At 36.2% G+C, this 17,187-nt stretch overlaps 1 protein-coding gene across 3 annotated transcripts in view; it reads right to left on the bottom strand.

The window, feature by feature from the left end:
• Positions 1-17,187, bottom strand: part of LOC128556234 (cGMP-inhibited 3',5'-cyclic phosphodiesterase 3A-like) — a 170,722-nt gene that overhangs the window by 31,797 nt on the left and 121,738 nt on the right. The window lies entirely within an intron of this gene.

Here is a 17,187-nt window from a genome sequence, read left to right as displayed (position 1 = left end):
GACAGTTTTCTGTTAAATTTGTAAGATGTCAGCCATCATAAAAAGGATCCTGTTGTTGAAAAAATGTTCGCCTTTGTAAAACAGTTTGAGTGACTTTGGAAGAGGACTGTTCTGTCTCTTTATACATGCGCTTTATCGAATCAGGGCTCAATAAACATTCTTGTCAAATTTCAACAGCTTCAACCAAATAGTTTTGGATCTGATACTGTTTCAAGAGAATAGTTGACGAGACACTCAAGTGAAAGACTCCTATGAATGCCAGACAGTGAGTGATCACAGCATCTCACCCTTGAATGTAGGAGAACTTCATGCAAGAACAATGACAAATGACAATGTTCGAATAAACTTTCTCCTCGCAACAGTGCAATTTCATTGACTTTGCTATTAGTGTATAACATGTTCATTATAATGATTTTCATTACGCAGTTACGGTGATTATTCTGCAATAAGTCTCAGATTTTTCTGATATCGTTTTCTTGGGAACGGCCACCATTAGTATTCCTAATACGTAAGATCTATTAGTACAAGATGATACCATCTTAATATGAGCCGCGCCATGGGAAAACCAACATAGTGGCTTTGCGACCAGCATGGATCCAGACCAGCCTGCGCGTCCGCGCAGTCTGGTCAGGCTCCATGCTGTTCGCTTTTAAAGCCTATTGGAATTGGAGAAACTGTTAGCGAACAGCATGGAGCCTGACCAGACTGCGCGGATGCGCAGGCTGGTCTGGATCCATGCTGGTCGCAAACCCACTATGATGGTTTTCCAATGGCGCGGCTCATATAGTAATGATGATTTACATAATTATAGGATGCTATTTGTGTTGTCGCGTTTTAACGCAATTTTGAGCAGTAATCTGGTTATCTAGTTACAGTGGACACCTGATCTAACATTCCTGGATTCTTTATTCCAGCAATGTGATATATCCTGACAATCATCAAGGACCTCACAGGTAAAAAGAGTCGCATTTTCAAAACAAAGTCATGCCCCTGGGTGTAGGACCAAAGATGTTGTTTTCTGAGGTTTTAAGTTTAAGATGAAGATTATATGAAGGTCAAGGTCATCTGTATGTAGGCTGATTTAATGAGTGTGAGTATTAACTTAATTGGGTATTTATGCACCTGCTGTATGACCAAAAAGTTTGTTTTTTAAGGTTTTAAGCTGGAAGGTGAAGGTCATATGAGTTTTAAGGTCATCTATATATATGTCAAGTTGTAGGTCTTGCCAAAAGAACTGTCAAGTGTGAGTATGAACTAAATCGAGTCATTGATGTTGGCTGTAGGCGAAACAGTATCATCTGGTTTGTACAGAAGGTGGGTACATAATTCACTTGCAGAATGCCTTGAGGAATAAACAAAATAATGCCTACCTGTTATTCTAACATACGTCGTTCTGAATGAAGTCTAGTGTTCTACCCATTAAGGTAACCAAGAAGGCATCTGTCTATTTATTAACCATGCCCTTGAATTACGTACATTAGCCAAGAGAATTTGCATATGACCAAAATATAACATTTCAGGCTGACAACAGTTACTACATTTATCAGAATATAACAACAAGTTCAGGGACAATTCTAAGGAATTACTTTCAACTAATTCTTCATTTAGTAATGAATTGATGGACACAAATCCGCCTTTGCTATAGAATTCTTTTGTATGTTACAGCCTTTCTCCCATTGGCAAATTTATCGATTATAAAAATCTACCTAATTAGCTTATACGCATTGCTTTTTTTATTGTCATGAAAAGTCTTTAACCATTGGCACTATTACAATCAAACGTTGTTTTCTGTCAGAAGAATGAGATATCTTTAAAGAGGGCTTAAAGCACATATCCACGGATAGCATTTGTTTTAAGTCACACTAACCCGAACCTTTAGTCAGTATATTTTAGTGGCGACATCACTGTACCTATACTCTATGGAATGTTTCGTACGGAAAAAAAAAGTTTTTACCGTATAGAAAACCAATGAAACTGAAAACCGAATTACACTTCAAAATCTGTATCAAATGTTAACATTTACACAAATATTTTAGACAAATAAACATTAGCTTACCAATTAACATATTCCTAAGTCCTGAGTCCCTTGCTAAAGCTTATCGGTAAATTGAAATAGACAAACAAAATAGTTTGAAAATCTTTCAAATTATTTGAGGTAAATATTAACAGAGTATAAAATTTCTCATAGAATTATAAAGGCACTCAAATGCTATATAACATTGATGTACCAAGATTTCTGATAGTTCCATCGCAATAAACACAAGGGCACGATCCTTCTACAGCAGGGGTAACAATCAGTCATGATAAAAGAAATTGCACATATATTGCCAAATAAGGTATATGCCCATATTTATCCTAATACTCAATTTTCTAATATCAAATTACATTGACCAAGAACATCAAAATTGTTAAAGCCACTGTCATTTTTTTTTTTCATGGTCATATCTGAGGTTATATCATTTAAAAGCTTTAAAAAAATCTTTTCCACTACTTAAGAATCACACATTCAGTAAACACATACTTTAAAACGAGGCCAGCCGCTTTAAATTGATTGAAATCATTGCACTCGTAAACTCCATAGACCTATTGACACGATTAAACAAATCAAGCTCCAGTATGACGTCAATGCGACAATGGAGCTCGTAATATTACAACAAATCATGCATTGTGTTCTCAGCTATAGTCATTAAAAATGGGATACCGGAGAAGTACTTCATTTTAATGACCGAGTTGTGAAAATCAATTTGTAACAATAAACTGCTGCACCGTCTTCAATGTGTGCATCGCTAAAAACATATAAATGGTTTAACAAATTGTGATGGAAGCAGGTGTACATTACGTTACTGCAACCTTTATTTTGTGTCATTATATTACAGAAAACAATGTATTAGTTGTACTTATAATAGTAAATTTCACATCCTTTTCATTTACAGATCTGTCTTATTTCTTTCCTTGTGAAGTGTTCCGAATTCTTGATAATTTTGCAATATTTGTAGACACTGTTCAGGCCATAATGGCGACTACACTTCTTAATGGTGCAGGAAGAATATGGTAAGAAAATGATCACTATATATGCTTCTATATTCTACATGTATATAACTGAAGACGCATTAAAGGGATACTAAAATTGCCGCCATTGCTAGGCAAACTTTAACCAAATATTTAGCAGCAGAGAGTCTGCCTTTTTTCTGTTTTGTTTTGTTGTATTTTTTAAAAATTAAAGTTCATTTATACTAAAATTCCATTTCCATATCAAAAAATTTCTTTCTAAATAGATATATTGCAACCTGCAAGTCTTATAGTCATTGTCAAAAAAATTGGATTAAGTGGAGTGAAAAAGGACGGATTCCTTAGTGACTGGTTGGTATAATCAGGTAGATTACACTAAGAAGTAACAAAAAACAATTAAAAGGTCATAGTGTTCATTACTGAAGAGATTTAATCTAAAGCACTAAAGCACTGTTTATTGAAAAAACAATCAAATATGACCTTCATAACTGACTGATTTCTGGGCTTTTGTTGTAGACAAAACAATGGTTATTATGGGAGACAGCTGCCAAAAGTTCATTATTTATAACACACCTGAAATCACAACAAATTTTAATCAATTTCCTAAACCTGTAAAAGTAGTCCTATTCAACCAATAGGCCTAATTTGTGCCACAGGTTTAACACCCAAGACGTAACAGTATGCAATTTGCTATTCAAGACTATAATACACAAATATTTCAAAAGTTTAAAAGTGATATTTATCATCTTCAAAATGGCTGCCCCCATGACTGGCCATACCCTGCAAACTTCTGGCTAAGAATAACTACTGTGGCATCGAACTGCCTCTTTCTAATGGATATTATGTGTGTTTTTTTCAAGCATTATTAGTTCCTCTGGTTTCAAAATGGCAGAAAAAGGTTAAAAACTGTTGACAAGGGCTGTGCAAATTACAGCATTTAAGTGTTTTCTTTGAATTTATTGTTCTTTATTGCTATCGGACATAAAGACTGTAGAAGCCTGTGTCTAGATGGTAATGTGACCTGTTCAAGTGTCAAAAGTGTAACAGGAAGTTTCTACCAGCGCTGAGTCAGCTGACCAATTTGTATAATAAACTACGAAATCTACTTCTTCACCTTCCGTAATGCAGAGCAGTACACTGTACTATAGTAAAAACTAACGTCAATTTGATAATGTGCATGTGCAGAAACACTTCCTGTTTCTTACTAATATAATACTATACAATAGTAGGTGACCAAATTAGGCCTCAATCAGTCATTACTTGTTTTAAAAATGACCTGCTTTTAAAGCTTCTTTCATTGTTCTAAAAGACAGAGAGAGCTTCAAATGACATCTACTTGCAATTTTTTCTAAAACTTTTCAAAGACCAACACATGACAGGCATCACCTGCAGGTACCAAGGGGAAGTAAATCAGTAAATGTTTTGCAGACGTGCTTGCCTCAGTGTAACTTGATTTATCTCAATATTCAATACTTGAAAACAAACATAAAACAAGTGTAGACAACTCCGCGTACCTAAATAATATACTACATCCTGAAAAATAGTCAAAAAAGAGTTCTTCAATTCCTGAACAGTATTCAAATTAGATTCGACTTTCGTGCTATACTCTGATGTATATTTTACTTGGCCTAGTACATGGATCATCAGTCTTAATTAATGAGGACTAGATTTTTCCGAACAATGATTGTGTGCGGTTTTTGTGTCAGGGTGCGTAGGAGTGCTGATGGTCTGCAAATGGAAGAACGGTTATTGATGATGATGATGAAACTCAACAGGGCGTATGCTGTGAGCCTTTATTGGAACATCCATAGTTGCCCGAAGCTACACTGGAATTGTAAGCATATTATATACCAGCCTGAAGTCATGCTGTAACCATCTTCTATACAGATGTCAGATAAAATACAAAAATCCATCTATAAAATGTATATAAATTCAGAGTTTATAAGCAATGCCACAATTCCTGTGAGTGAGCTATAAACTGCTGTCAGTCAAATGGTTCAGCTAGGAGCTGGTAGTCATGGTGGCAGCTAGCAGCTGTCGAGTCATGACGAATGCAGGCACTGAATTTGTACATACAGCTGTCAATCATGATGTACGCATTCAAACTGTACAGTTAGTCATGATAAAGGCATTCAAACTGTACAGTCAGTCACAATAAAGGCATTCAAACTGTACAGTCAGTCACGATAAAGGCATTCAAACTGTACAGTCAGTCATGATAAAGGCATTCAAGCTGTACAGTCAGTTACATAAAGGCATTCAAACTGTACTATCAGTTATGATATCAGTAACAACCAAGGAATTCAAGCTGTACAGTCAGTCATGATAAAGGCATTCAAGCTGTACAGTCAGTTATGATAAAGGCATTCAAACTGTACAGTCAGTCATGATAAAGGCATTCAAACTGTACAGTCAGTCATGATAAAGGCATTCAAGCTGTACAGTCAGTTATGATAAAGGCATTCAAACTGTACAGTCAGTAATGATAAAGGCATTCTGGCTGTACAGTCAATCGGGGCAAAGGAATTCAAACTGTACAGTCAGTCACGATAAAGGCATTCAAGCTGTACAATCAGTAATAAGCTGTACAGTCAGTCACGTAAAGGCATTCAAAACTGTACAGTCAGTCACAATAAAAGCACTGAAGCTGTACAGTCAGTCATGATAAAGGCATTCAAAACTGTACAGTTAGTCATGATAAAGTCATTCAAGCTGTACAGTCAGTCATGATAAAGGCATTCAAACTGTACAGTCAGTTATGATAAAGGCATTCAAGCTATACAATCCGTTATGATAAAGGCATTCAAACTGTACAGTCAGTTACAATAAAGGCATTCAAGCTGTACAGTCAGTCATGATAAAGTAATCAAAGCTGTACAGTCAGTTATGATAAAGGCATTCAAACTGTACAGTCAGTCATGATAAAGGCATTCAAGCTGTACAGTCAATCACTGTGAAGGCATTCAAAATGACAGTCAGTCAAGATAAAGGCATTCAAGCTGTATAGTCCCTCATAAGCTGTACAGTCAGTCACGTAAAGGCATTAAAACTGTAGAGTCAGTCACAATAAAGGCATTCAAGCTGTACAGTCAATCATGATAAAGGCATTCAAACTGTACAGTCAGTTACGATAAAGGGCATTCAAGCTGTACAGTCAGTCATGATAAAGGCATTCAAGCTGTACAGTCAGTCATGATGAAGGCATTCAAGCTGAACAGTCAGTCACTATAAAGGCATTCAAGCTGTACAGTCAGTTATGATAATGGCATTCAAACTGTACAGTCAGTCATGATGAAGGCATTTAAGCCGAACAGTCACTTATGATAAAGGCATTCAAACTGTACAGCCAGTCAGGCTAAAGGCATTCAAGCTGTAAAGTCAGTCACAACTAGAAAATGCTTTTGTAAAAAAGCGCATGTCTCCCCCAATGCAAAGTCCTATAGGCAAGAAGTCAATAGGGGTCAGGAGCAAAAGTCAAAGAGACACTGATGGTTGGTTGCAATAGGGATCATCTACTTGGCATGTCCAATCATCCCCGCTAAATTTCAACACTCTTGGCCTAGTGGTTCTCAAGTCACTGTTCAGGCTTCTGTGACCTTGACCTTTGATCAAATGATCTCAAAATAAATAGGGGTCATCTACTATGCAAGTCCATTCATCCTATTAAGTTTCAAAATTGTAGGTTAAGTGGTTCTCAAGTTATTTCCAAACAAGAGGACCATGATGGTCCTGAATCGCTCACCTCTTCCCACATGACCCAGTTTTGAGTATGACGTCGTTTTTTCTATTATTTGACATAGTGACCTAGTTTTGAACTTGACCTAGGTATTATCAAGATAAAAATTCTGACCAATTTTCATGAAGATCCATTGAAAAATATGGTCTCTAGAGAGGTAACAAGGTTTTTCTATTATTTGACCTACTGACCTGTTTTGAACTTTACCTAGATATCATCAAGGTGAACATTCTCACTAATTTTCATGAAGATCTCATGAAAAATATGGCCTCTAGAGAGGTCACAAGGTTTTTCTATTTTTATACCTACTGGCCTAGTTTTTGACCGCACGTGACCCGGTTTCGAAACTGACCTAGATATCATCAAGGTGAACATTCAGATCAATTTTCATGAAGATCCATTGAAAAATATGGCCTCTAGAGAGGTCAAAAGATTTTAATAATTTTAGACCTACTGACCTAGTTTTTTATCGCAGTTGACCCAGTTTCAAACTTGACCTAGATATCATCAAGATGAACATTCAGACCAACTTTCATACAGATCCCATGAAAAGTATGGCCTCTAGAGAGGTCACAAGGTTTTTTTATTATTTGACCTACTGACCTAGTTTTTTAAGGCACGTGACCCAGTTTCAAACTTGACCTAGATATCATCAAGGTGAACATTCTGACCAATTTTCATGAAGATCCATTCACAAGTATGGCCTCTAAAGAGGTCACAAGGTTTTTCTATTTTTAGACCTACTGACCTAGTTTTTGACCGCAGTTGACCCAGTTTCGAATGTTACCTAGATATCATCAAGATGAACATTCAGACCAATTTTCATACAGATCCCATGAAAAATATGGCCTTTAGAGAGGTCACAAGGTTTTTCTATTATTTGACCTACTGACCTAGTTTTTGAAGGCACGTGACCCACTTTCGAATTTGAACTAGATATCATCAAGATGAATATTCAGACCAACTTTCATACAGATCCCATGAAAAATATGGCCTCTAGAGAGGTCACAAGGTTTTTCTATTATTTGACCTACTGACCTAGTTTTTGATGGCGCGTGACCCACTTTCGAACTTGATCTAGATATCATCAAGGTGAACATTCTGACCAATTTTCATGAAGATCTCATGAAATATATGGCCTCTAGAGAGGTCACAAGGTTTTTCTATTTTTAGACCTACTGACCTAGTTTTTGACCGCACGTTACCCAGTTTCGAACTTGACCTAGATATCATCAAGATGAACATTCAGACCAACTTTCATACAGATCCCATGAAAAATATGGCCTTTAGAGAGGTCACAAGGTTTTTCTACTATTTGACCTACTGACCTAGTTTTTGATGGCACGTGACCCAGTTTCAAACTTGACCTAGATATCATCAAGGTGAAGGTTCTGACCAATTTTCATGAAGATCTTGTGAAATATATGGCCTCTAGAGAGGTCACAAGGTTTTTCTATTTTTAGACCTACTGACCTAGTTTTTGAAGGCACGTGACCCAGTTTCAAACTTGACCTAGATATCATCAAGGTGAACATTCTGACCAGTTTTCATGAAGATCTTGTGAAATATAAGGCCTCTAGAGAGGTCACAAGGTTTTTCTATTTTTAGACCTACTGACCTAGTTTTTGATGGTACGTGACCCAGTTTCGAACTTGACCTAGATATCATCAAGATGAACATTCTGACCAATTTTCATAAAGATCCCATGAAAAATGTGACCTCTAGAGTGGTCACAAGCAAAAGTTTACGGACGCACTGACGCACGGACGACGGACGACGGACACCGCGCGATCACAAAAGCTCACCTTGTCACTTTGTGACAGGTGAGCTAAAAATGATTTTACATGAACAGGCCACTGTGGCCTTGACCTTTAACAGACTGATCCCAAAATCAATAGGGGTCATCTACTCTGCATGTTCAATCATCCTATGAAGTTTCAACATTCTGGGTCAAGTGGTTCTCAAGTTATTGATCGGAACTGGTTATCAATGTTCAGGCCCCTGTGACCTTGACCTTTAACGGAGTGACCCCAAAAACAATAGGGGTCATTTACTCTGCATGAACAATCATCATATGAAGTTTCAACATTCTGGGTCGAGAGGTTCTCAAGTCAATTAGAAATGGTTTTCCATGTTCAGGCCCCTGTGGCCTTGACCTTTAACAGAGTGACCCTAAAATCATTAGGGGTCATCTACTCTGTATGACCAATCATCCTTTGAAATTTCATCATTCTGGGTCAAGTGGTTCTCAAGTTACTGACCAGAAATGGTTTTCAATGTTCAGGTCCCTTTGACCTTGACCTTTCACAGAGTGACCCCAAAATCAATAGGGGTCATCTACTCTGCATGACCAATCATCCTATTAAGTTTCAACATTCTGGGTCAAGTGGTTCTCAAGTTACTGACCGGAAATGGTTTTCCATGTTCAGGCCCCTGTGACCTTGACCTTTAATGGAGTGACCCCAAAATCGATAGGGGTCATCTACTTTGCATGTACAATCATCCTATGAAGTTGTAACATTCTGGGTAAAGTGGTTCTCTAGTTATTGATCGGAAATGGTTTTCCATGTTCAGGCCCCTGTGACCTTGACCTTTCACAGAGTGACCCCAAAATCAATAGGGGTCATCTACTCTTCATGACCAATCATCCTATGAAGTTTCAACATTCTGGGTCAAGTGGTTCTCAAGTTACTGACCGGAAATGGTTTTCAATGTTCGGGCCCCTGTGACCTTGACCTTTAATGGAGTGACCCCAAAATCGTTAGGGGTCATCTACTTTGCATGTACAATCATCCTATGAAGTTTCAACATTCTGGGTCAAGTGGTTCTCTAGTTATTGATCAAAAATGGTTTTCCATGTTCAGGCCCCTGTGACCTTGACCTTTGACAGAATGACCCCAAAATCGATAGGGGTCATCTACTTTGCATGTACAATCATCCTATGAAGTTTCAACATTCTGGGTCAAGTGGTTCTCTAGTTATTGATAGGAAATGGTTTTCAATGTTCGGGCGCCTGTGACCTTGACCTTTGACGGAGTGACCCCAAAAACAATATGGGTCGTCTACTCCAGCAGCCCTACAACCCTATGAAGTTTGAAGGTTCTAGGTCAAATGGTTCTCCAGTTATTGCTCGGAAATGAAGTGTGACGTACGGACGGACGGACGAACGGACGGAAGGACGGACAGGGCAAAAACAATATGTCTCCTGGGGGAGACATAATAATGGTATTCCAACTGTACAGTCAGTTACAATAAAGGCATTCAAAATGTACAGTCAGTCATGACATAGGCATTCAGGCTGTACAGTCAGTCATGATAAAGGCATTCAGGCTGTTGTCAGTCATGATAAAAGCATTCAAGCTGTACAGTTAGTCATGATAAAGGCATTCAAGCTGTACAGTCAGTAACGATAAAGGCATTCAAGCTGTACAGTTAGTCATGATAAAGGCATTCAAGCTGTACAGTCAGTCTAGATAAAGGCATTCAAGCTGTACAGTTAGTCATGATAAAGGCATTCAAGCTGTACAGTCAGTCACAATAAAGACATTCAAGTGGAAAAGTCAGTCACGCTAAAGGCATTCAAGCTATACATGCCAAAGGCATTCAAGCTGTACAGTCAGTCACGATAAAGGCATTCAAGTTGTACAGTCAGTCACGCTAAAGGCATTCAAGCTGTACAGTCAGTCATGATAAAGGCATTCAAGCTGTACAAACAGTCATGATAAAGGCATTCAAGCTGTAGTTAGTTATGATAAAGGCATTCGTACAGTCAGTTGATGTTAATCAAGATGCAGATATTAAAATACAAAGAGCTGTCACCTATTACCTGTACTAGTAAAACTGCCACTCATGATACAGGTATTAAAGTAGTACCAACTGCTCTAAATAATGACAATAAATTATATGCATTAAAACTTGACTTAAATTTTCAGCCTCCATCAGGTATCATTACTTCTGAATATACAGCTATCAGTTTTAATGCAGACATTAAAGTTGTAAATAAAACTGTCAGTCATAATGCAGGCATTAAAACTATACACCTGTCAGTCATGGTGATATATACATTAAAAACTATACAAAAATGTTCAGTCCTGATGATACAGCCTGCAGACTATACTAAGGCATTAAAATTGTAAATAAACTGTCAGTCAAATTGAAGGCATTAAAATCCAGCTATAGCTATTACTTATCACAAGATTCGAAATAACTGTCAGTCATAATATGGGTATCATAAATTTAGATTGCCCACTGAGACTACCACATTTTATCCAAAATTGTAAGACTACAGTGATATTCTCTTTCCTGGTGCTGTATAATTGTCTATCTCCAGGGGCAAGGAAATTGCCAAATAATGCTAAAATCTTCCATCAGACAAAACTCCTTCAGGCATTAGCACATGTCTCTTCCAATAGAATATTTCTATCTTAGAGGCATTACTGTATGTCTAAACCAATAGAATATTCAACATCTTGTTATGAGATGGCCATATTTGGATCAATGATGCACATATCAAGCTTAATTTAAATGATCTTTTTTTTTTTATTTTATTGCATCTTTGGGCTAATATAACAGGGTTACAAAATAAAGGTGTTTGATTCATTTCAAAACATCCATTTACTGTTTTCTCCCCTTTTAGAGCATTAGAAGCAATGAAACAATGTAAGTAGCAAACTGTTCAAATTTAACAAAAATAACTTAAAAGTTACAATATCACAATTTAAACTCATAATTATGATATCATATCATATAATGATATATAGGTAACTTGTAATCTGGTCACTACCTGTGACCATACTACAATGGTATTTTTCAGATTGAAGTCTACAGAACCTTTTCTTACTTCAAGAGATTGTTATCAGGTTTACACATTATATGAATAAATCATTTATTTTATAAAGAAAGTGTTGTTCAACTGGATTTAATCTATAGAAAATTTAATAGTTTTCAATACCATACTTATAGTCTTAGAATTGTGAAATCCGTACAATTTGCATGAAATAATGAGCTCTGAAACTGTAAAATAAGTTTTTCCTTAATTTAATCATTTCTAACTCGACTTTTCGAAGAAAAAATAGAGCTATTGCACTCGCCCCAGCATTGGCGTTGGTTTAAGTTTTTTATTATGTCAAATATCACCATTACTATCAAAGTTACTGACTTGAAACTTAAACAGTTATTTACTATCAAAGTCTACACCAGGAGAAACAATCCCCATAACTCTGATTTGAATTTCGACAGAGTTATGCCCTTTTTTAACTTACAATTTTTTGGTTTTAAAGTTTTATAAAGTTTTTACTGGCAATTAAGCTCTAATTCAGAGTCAAGCTCTGAGAAAAGTCAAGCGTGCTGTCTTACGCACAGCTCTTGCTATATACAGTTCACCAGATGTAACTTTTGACAGGTAGGCCATTTGCAAACAAATACAAGAGAAACAGCTGCTATTGTAAAGAAATGAATATTATAATGACTTTTAAAGACCAGCTCCAGTCCTTCCTTTTAACCTTAAATTGTCACTGAAAAAGCATGAAAATCCTGACTATTAACAGTGACACCTGTCAAAATAGAGTCTATTTTATATAAAATTCTATATAAAATACCTGTGGTTTTCGTGCTGAAGTGTGGCACATGGCCATTCACTGTTACCTATTGTAATCATGGGTTGCAAACACACAAAAGAATTTTAATAGCTGCGGAGCAGGGCTTTAAGAAATCAACAAGATCCATCCATCTACACATACAAAACTGTTGAGAATGCAAATCTTAAAATGAACTTCTTTCACATCTGTTGGTATTTAATGAACAACATTTTGATAAAACAATTTACCAGTCTTATTCATATTTTACCAATTACTCCCTCTCCAGTACTTTTCAAAACTACTGGATATTTAAAATATTCTCAAAAACTTGTCCCCCTTTAAAAAATTGCAATTTATAAAAAATGTAATAGTCTAGAAAACTTTCAAAATTGCTGAAAAACAATGTTAGCCCTTGTTATGAGAACTTTCTGCCATGCGACTTTATTCTGAATGTATCCAAACAAAGAAATTAGTAACAGTTCTTTGAAAATGATGTGGGTTTAAGGGTTTTGGACAGTCCAGAAGTGCTTTGGCCCTAAAATGCAATTCTTTTCCCAATTTCAGATAAGAATATCAATAAATTGACAACTGTATTGTAGATTTATATGCTTGTAAATTTTTTAATAAAACAAAATTCTGTTTTATTTTATGATTTGAAGATGTTTGAATTTCTTGTAAACAAATGTCCATCTCATCATTAACGAGAATACAAAATATTCATTTTAAAGTTTTCTGGAATACAGTAACAGCAAAATATAGATCTCACTGCCTCAATAGTTTGTTTTATGGAACATATTGCAATCAACTTAGTAACTACACCAGAGAATACTGTGCATATCTATTCTAACCTACTCGAAGGCTGAATGGAAAACAGTGAGTCGCAACTCTTTCAGGGTTCTGCCGAGGATCAAAAATAGTGGGGACACATGTCCCCTTGGTATGAAAAATGTGGGGACATTTTCAAAATCTTGGGGACAACAACTTTTGACCATATGTCATTAAAATAAGACAGTAACACCATTAAAACTGAAGTCTTTATTTTAAGAGATTGATCCTCTTTTAATAAACTCTCCTGAAATTTGGAGTCACTTTCCTTTTTGGCTTCATTCGAACTTCCTGCACCCTTTGTGGTTTGATTTTGTGACGCATTTTCAATTTTGGAGACAATTAGTGTGGAATGGTAGACAGATTTTAAGCAGCCAACGGACACACTTTCAATTTCACCTGCTGAGACAGTGGGTGGAGAACGATTAACAACACCAGGTTTGTGTGGTCTATGAGGCTTTTTATGAAGCTGCATGAAGGACTAGGCCGTTAATCATTAGACTGAATGCTTTTCTTGTCTGCAGATACAGAAATGTAGCTTAAAATTGTAAATTGTTGATCAAAATGACGTTTTTGCAAGAAACTCTTCTATTCTGATAGGGTACAATTCATACTCAGTTCCGGTCATCCCATACGCACATTTGTCCCCAAAATTTTCCTAACGCGACAACTGACGCTTCTAGACCAATTTTAGTGTGACATTCATATTTCTTACGTGAGATTATAAATCTCACAATATCGCTGCATCGGCAGAACCCTGCTCCTTCTTTACTTAAGTTGACAATTTTCCCTTCAATCCTCAAATTATAGAGCAGACAAGGAATTTGGGAAGCATAAGCATTAGAGATCCTTAAAGCCGAGAGTGATTGACTTAAGACACAATTATTATCTCTCGTCACGGAGATTTAGGGTCTCACCTCTGAAAATGAATAGGTGACCACCTTATTCATAGTACTGTGCTCTACCTACTCAGAAATTTTATACATAAAAAAATACAGTTAAAATTAAGATGTCATTTTTCGGGTAACAAATAAAGTGACCGTATCTAGAAATTCAGGTACCTTAAACAACAGGTCTATATAACAGCTGCGCTTCATAGAAGAAATCCAATAAATTTTCTGGTTTTTTTCCTTCAATAACTTATAAAATATAAATTATACATATATGAAAATTTGATGAGACAAAAATATAATTTAAACTTATTACCTAATTTTTTATAATTATAACAAAATATAAAATAATAGTGTCAAAAATGAACCTCTAATTTCTATAGAGAAGTTTTAATTGATGATCACATAAGACTATATTATGTTTAAATTACTCAAAAAGAGACACAGAATGATGTCTTTTACCTTAAACCCAAATTTTTGTGAGCAATTTTTGTTTAACACGTACCTCGCTTAAACTCCTTCTCATGCTTGTGTAGCGGCTGTGGTTATTGTGTTTAGAAACAGCAAGACATTTATCCAAATCACAACTATCTTGTGCACATTTTCGTGCACTACATTTCGTTTGTTCTGCAGGATCAGGATGCCTAAATTCGTCAGATTTACTGTACTTCATCCTGGATTTAGACAATCAATCCTTCATGCAAATTCCATGCATGTAATCTTTTCTATTTCATTAAAATGCATAGAAATTCTCAGGCACATTTACATACATCGTTACGATCAAACACCCCATAAAAAACGTATGACTGAACATGTCGGAAGAAATGAACATTCCCACAGAACACTTATAAATTACACGCACAAAAAAAACCCCAACAACAACAAAAATATCAATAATTAGTCAGGTCAGCTTTAATATTGATGTCACATATACTACAGATAACTCGGTATCATTTGCGCAAATGGTGATTCTTTATTTTATATCCTCGATTACTATGTCACACATACACAAACTTGTCATTGAGAGAGTACGATCTTTATTGCATGAAGAAATCAGAAACTCGATAGAAACCACAAGTGATGCAGAAGTAACATAACAGAACCAACATTGGACATATTGACCACAAAACCAATACTGTCACATATAAACATGACAGCTGATATTAATTGTTGCAAGATCAGTACTCTTGTACATTTCATTAATTGACATCTCCATCTATACTTCCCATGTGACATTCACAATATGTATAAAGTACGAAACAATAACGGACAGCATTGGAATTTTCTTTTGAAGAAAGTCATGGCATTTTTAATTACCAGATGTAAAAAAGAACTTGACTGTTGAAGCCCAAAGGACAGGAACAACAAAAAGAAGAAATTCCAAAAAAAAATTGTAAGTCCACAAAAAAAACCTTCTTACCAGGTAAAGTTATGTCAAAATACATCTAAAAATTGGATGTACCATCCATCTTGTACCACAGAAAAGTGTTCTCTGTTTTTCCCTATGGCCAATAATAAAAAAGTTTCAAAATAAGCTATTTATAGTAAGGGAAGTAATACAAAAAAAAATATTGTAAGAGAACAAAAAAGGGATCTGCCAAATAAAAACAAGAGCACTGCAATGCAGAGCAATATACACAAAGCAAAGACATATATGACCTTTGACCCCTAAGTGTGATCTTGAGCTTGAAGCAAGTCATTCAAAACATGCGCTCTGCATGTTGCCTCAGTGTGGTGAACATTTGTGCAAAGTTTCATTGAAATCTTTCAAGTAGTTCAAGAGTTACAGAGCGGACACAGCAAAGTCATATATGACCTTTCACTCCTAAGTGTGACCTTGACCTTGAAGCTAGTCATCCGAAACAAGCGCTCTTCAAGTCGTCTCATTGTGGTAAACATTTGTACCAAGTTTGTTTGAAATCCTTCAAGCAATTCAAGAGTTACAGAGCAGACATGAAACACACTCATATGACCTTTAACTCCTAAGTGTGACCTTGACCTTGAAATTAGTCACCTGAAACAAGTGCTCTGCACGTCGTCTCTGTGTGGTGAACATTTGTGTAAAGTTTCTTTGAAATCCTTCAAGGGGTTCAAGAGTTACAGAGCTGACACGAAATTGCTAACGTACGTACGGATGGATGGACGGACGGACACCGGCGTCATAACATAATACGTCCCTTCGGGCGTATAAAAACGTTAGTTATGAAGAAATACCCTATATTCCCATGAATAATGAATATTTCTTTCACCTTGCATGTCATCTTGATGATGTTAACAACTGATCCTACTTATATGGAGTTAAGAATTTAAGCTATTTGATCTTTGACCTTTTAAGTGTGACCCTGGACTTTAAGTGATCCAGGTCATGTGTTTTGTAAGTGGTCTTGATAAGAATTAAAATTGATGCCAGTTTAACAAGTCCTCAGTGCAGTTTAGAAGATACAGAGCTAAAACTAAATTCAGCTGTTTGACCTTTGACCTTGCATGGAGCTAGTGACTGGGTTGTGTGCTCGATGATCAGGTAAAAAACTGATACTGATTTCATAAAAAATTTCCCAGGTTTTTTAACACAACGTGGACACAATGTTCAGCTATTTGACCTTTGACTTCAAAATGACCTTTACCTTGGATGGAAGTGACCTGGGCTGTGCACTCTACAAGAGATCCTGATGGGTTTAGATAATACATATGGTATGGATGTTTCAAGAAGCTAATTTAATGAAAATCTTCCAAATCGGTTAGAAGATACGGAGCAGAAACAAAATTAAGCCATCAGACCTCTGACATCCATATGTGACCTTGACCTTGGACCTAGTGACCTGGAATGTACACTCTTCACATTGTCTTGATGAGGTTAGGAATTGACACAAGTTTTATGAAAATCTTCACAGCAGTTAAGAAGATATGGAGCGGACATGACAGACAGAGGGAAGGACAAACATTAAAGACATATGCAACTCCAGTAAACCCCAATGTACTTTGTATTTGGAGGTTTTCAAATGAAGTTTACCCAAACTTTTCAAACTTGGTACCAAAGTCTCTCTTTTGTTTTGTCTAAAACTCACTGTATCTTATTTTGCGATGTTTTCGAAACACTTGCGTAAATCTAGAGGCATAGTGCTACAATATCGGATTTATGACATTATACAAA

This window comes from Mercenaria mercenaria, chromosome 4 (genome assembly GCF_021730395.1).
Source record: "Mercenaria mercenaria strain notata chromosome 4, MADL_Memer_1, whole genome shotgun sequence".
Taxonomy (NCBI): domain Eukaryota; kingdom Metazoa; phylum Mollusca; class Bivalvia; order Venerida; family Veneridae; genus Mercenaria; species Mercenaria mercenaria.
This window is presented reverse-complemented; position numbering and strand designations above follow the sequence as displayed.